The sequence below is a fragment of the Poromitra crassiceps genome (genome assembly GCF_964638095.1).
Source record: "Poromitra crassiceps genome assembly, chromosome: 14".
Taxonomy (NCBI): domain Eukaryota; kingdom Metazoa; phylum Chordata; class Actinopteri; order Beryciformes; family Melamphaidae; genus Poromitra; species Poromitra crassiceps.
In genome coordinates, this window is record NC_139633.1 from 17,710,682 (window position 1) to 17,715,280 (window position 4,599).

The window sequence follows — 4,599 nt, forward strand, 5'->3', positions numbered from 1 at the left end:
ATCAGTTTGACACTATGACATCATTTTGAACCAGAAATCCAAAATGGCCGCCCTCCATTCGAGTGAAAATGTAGGCCTAACTTTTGAACACTTTCAAGGTAAGATGTGGTAATAGACGGTGTATCGTGATTCGTGATGAGCCAGTTGAAGAGCTTCAGTTAGATACGGAGTCACTGATAACCACTGATAAGGAGGCTGATGACATGGCAGCAGCTGAGTGAATGATATAGCTGTCGTAGTGGCCATGGCAGAAGAGACTGGGCTACCACAGCGGTTTGAGCCTGTGGGTATAGCACTGTGGACCCGGCTCAAGAGAAGGAGCAGTCGGCAGTTAAAATGGATACAGAAAAGCGTTTAGAAGCTGAAGATACTCCAGAGAGTGAGTTAGCATGTGAAGGGACTCTAGAGGAGGAATTGGTTAAGATGGCTCAAGAGAGTGATACATCGATAATTCCAGGGAAGGGATGTTTGAGTGAGCAGTCATTCGCTGAGGACAGCAGAGAGGCGGAGCCTCAGTGACATCACTGATGACATCACAATTGCTCAAGTGACATCACTAATGACATCATCAGTGATGTCATAAATCCTCTCCTGCAGACGCTATAAGTAAGACTGCTGAGTGTACGTAGCAACTTACCAAGATGATCGACATGAGCAGCTAGCAGCAGCGACTGTTTTGGATGTGGCCGCTCTGGGCACTGGATCAAGAACTGTCCTCAATGCCGGGGGACGTGGACGCGGCAGGGGCCGCGGAAGAGGCAGGGACCAGTTCTGCTATCGATGTGGAGACCAAGGTCATATTGCAAGGGACTGTGAACAAACCGAGGATGCTTGCTACAACTGCCACAGGAGTGGCCACCTTTCTTGGGACTGCAAGGAGCCCAAGAAGGAGAGGGAACAAGTCTGCTACAGTTGTGGCAAAGCTGGCCATGTGGCCCGTGAGTGTGACCATGCCAGCGTGCAGAAGTGCTACTCCTGCGGAGGATTTGGCCACATCCAGAAATCTTGTGACAAAGTGAAATGTTACAGGTGTGGTGAGATTGGTCACCTTGCTGTGCATTGCGGTAATAAATCCAGCGAGATGAAGTGCTACAACTGTGGGAAGTTGGGCCACCTGGCAAAAGAGTGCAGTGAAGCCACTGCATAACCAGTGCCCTTTGTTTGACCCTGCGTCTTTGATTGATGGTTGGTTCTTTCCTCGTCACTGGAGAAAGGTTGACTCATAATAACAACGATACAGAGTTGTGTTCTGCCGTGACATCAGTCATGAAGAAGAAAAGGAGATGAGGAAGAAGGAGAAGGAGACAAAGAAGACGGAGATGAGGACAAAGACGAAGATGGCCAGGAAGGAGAAATACAGATGTCACCATTCACATTGGAACAGATTGTCCATATTGTTGTCTGTACTCTGCACATTTCTGTGCTGTGTTGTATGTATTGTGTAATCTGGTGTTTGTTGACTTGTGTGACTTTTATGTGTGCTCAAACAATGTGGACAATAAAGTAAAATTGGATGTCACTTGTTTTGTTTGGCGTCTTTGCTGCCATAGTGTTTATTTGTTTATTAAAAAGGATCCCCATTAGCTGACGCCTAGACAACAGCTAGTCTCCCTGGGGTCCAACATAACAATATACATTACTGTACATGACAGACAATGCAAAAAACAAGTCACAGACAATGGTCATACATCACTGATTATTTCATACAGTTCTAGATGGCTCAGTGATGATGTCATCAATGATGTCACTCGATGATGTCACTTGAGCATAGACATTGTGACATCATTAGTGATGTCATAAATCACTGACGATGTCATACCCATTGATGATGATGATGAAGACTATGAAACGCGTCCATTGATGTTGGTGTGCTGACCCAGTGGTCAATTAAAAGACAACAAGCGCAAATTCGCAATATATACAGTCGGTCTGTGTGGGAATGGCCACCAAATGTTACTACAGCTGGCGCGCAAGACTAGACAGTGGGGGAAAAGACCCCATATATCTCACTGGGTTGACTCACCAAAGGACGATGCTGCGGCTCTACACTACAGGATTGGGGATTCAATAGCAGGTACATATTGTAGACATCTCTTCAGATGTGCGTTTACTGCGGGGGTTGAAGCCCTGATCCTGTCTGCCTGGGCTGGGCTAGCAGCTAAATGCTAACTATGCTGGCTGGGAAGAACGGGAGGATTTCCCCATGCTGACCTATTGACCATGTGTCTATGACGAGACACCGCTGACTCGTCCACAAAGACTTGAGACTTGACTTGGACTTGGTTTGGGACTTGTGAACAATCTTTTTTGTGTGCATTAACATTAAGGAAATGTCATTGTCTAGTAATGTCATCCAATCAATTGGCCCAATTCCACAGCAGCTAGTAGCGCGGTTCCCGCTCCGCTCGACTCGACTTTTGGTCTCATCCCACCATCAAAAACCGGCCCAGCTCGGTTTGTTTTGTGGCCGAGTCGTGCTACTTTTGGTCCCTGCCTCGTCGGGGTACTTCGGGCTGGCGAGTAGGTCCCAAATGGTGACGTAAAACTCTGATGGCTACTGATTGGTCAGAGAGAATCGTGTTTACTCTGTCTACTGACTGTCAATGCAATGCTGGCGGCTGCATACCAGTTTAGTGGTCTTACCTTATCTTCTGTTATGTATATTTCCATCAGTATTTTGTGTCGCTGCCTTCACCTCCGGTGAAATAAAATCGTGGCGGGTGTTCAATTGTCTGAGAAAAAAGTCCGCTGCTCGCTCAGGGAGCTCTGTAGCTGAGTGGAGGCTGCAGCGCTCCGCTAGGCCGCAGCGGGTGTTTGGAAGCCCCGGTCTTGCCTGGTGAGAGGCTGCGGGGTAGAGGCTTCACTCTGTTGCGCCTCTCCCGTCCCCGCACAGCGCAGCATGCCTGTGATATCATTCTCTTGGCCGATTGTCACATTTGCCCATGTACACTGTAGGTCATTTAGAGGCACCAGTATTTCATAAACAGTTTAAAAGTTCTGTGGATGGATTTAATTGTAACGTTATGTTATAGCCGAAGGACAGATATGCGGTCGCTATTTTTAGACGACCAGCTGTGGGCGGGGGTGGGTGGGGGCCGATCGAGCGCCGGTCGAAGCAAAACATCCATCGAGTAGAGACGAGTGGAGCCGAGTGGGGACGAGCTGTGCAGGGCTGTTAAGTGTGGTGGGATTGAGCCAAATGCTGATTGATACTGTCTGTACGTGCAACAAATTTGAAGTCACATCACAGGTGGGCAATTCAAAGTTGAGCAACTGGGTCCCCGTGCAACTGTGTGCCATTGGCTCATTCTACATCACAGTTGCTCGAGTGACATCACTGATGACATCACAACTGCCTGAGTGACATCACATTTGAGCAATTGTGCACTGCGCCAACTTTTGCCCGGGAAGTGATGTCACTTCCGTCACTCATGACACAAAACGTGACTTACACAGCTCTGGACTTACCAACCTCACTGATGATGTCACTTCGATCACTTTCGTGACTGACAGGGCCCACCCACCGACTTAGCCAATACACCGCTACCCACCTCACTGATGATGTCACTTTTGTGACTGACAGACACCTATGCACCGCCCATTTAGCCAATTTTAACTAAGAAAGATAAGTTTATTGTGGCAGCAGCAAGTAGATTTCTGGGTGTTGTGGAGGTTTCTGGAAATGATGTGCAGAAGTTGTTGAGAGAAGCTTTTGGGCTTCATCTGAGTAGTAGAGACTTGTAGTAGAATGGGTCTTTTATTTTATTTTAGTTCAATTTAGTTTAGTGCAGTAACTGGACTTTAACAGCGTTAAATCCAGTTAGAATCCAGTAGTTGGCAGTAATGCAACAATTTGGATGCCAACTGCCGTTAAACAACAAAGAAGAAGATCAGTTGCTCGAGTGACGTCACAGTTGGGCAATTGCAAATACATTCAACACACACACACCCAGACAACTGCTCGAGTGACATCACTTCCGTCCAAAATCTTGACTGACAGACACCGCCCACCCACCTAGGCGCCGTCGTGCAACTGTGCGCCATCAGCTCATACCAGGAAGGATTTATTAGGGGTGAGGAAGGGGACCGGTGACAGAATGTAGGGAAACAGTGGATGGATAAATCCAGAAGGAGGCGGTAATGCAACATAAAGGATGCCAACTGCCATAAAACACCTCAGAAGAAGAAGAAAAACAAGAAAAATAGCTCGGGCTCAGTTTATTCTGCAGTTGCTTCACTTCCTGTGGAGTCAATAAGCGGAAATATGGACAGCGTCACTCCGTCATTGCAACTCCATTGTGGTCGTAGGGTGTATTGTCCGAAAAGCCTGTCAGCAGGATTCAAGCACTCTGCTGTCACCTAGTGTCTACAGTTATGAACTGCAGCCCTCACTTTTACGGATGCTGTAACGCATCGGTAAAGCTGACAAATGAAAGTAGTGACATTTGTAAGTAGACGCATGCTGTGTCAACTGAATGGGGCTCCGAGCTTGGAAAATATCTCAATGAACATCAGAGTAAAGTTTAACATTTATTTAGGCTGCTGGCTTTCTTAAGTATAATGTTGTGTATTAAGCATAAAAAGTGAAAGAGGAATTTG

The 4,599-nt window shown here is 47.0% G+C and overlaps 1 pseudogene across 1 annotated transcript in view; it reads left to right on the forward strand.

The window, feature by feature from the left end:
- LOC310789037 overlaps window positions 1-1,147 on the forward strand; it is a 2,251-nt pseudogene extending 1,104 nt beyond the window's left edge. Inside the window, exon 2 of the transcript in view lies at window positions 659-1,147. The product of the transcript in view is annotated as an uncharacterized misc_RNA (transcript). The remainder of the gene's footprint in view (window positions 1-658) is intronic.
- Window positions 1,148-4,599: the final 3,452 nt, after the last annotated feature.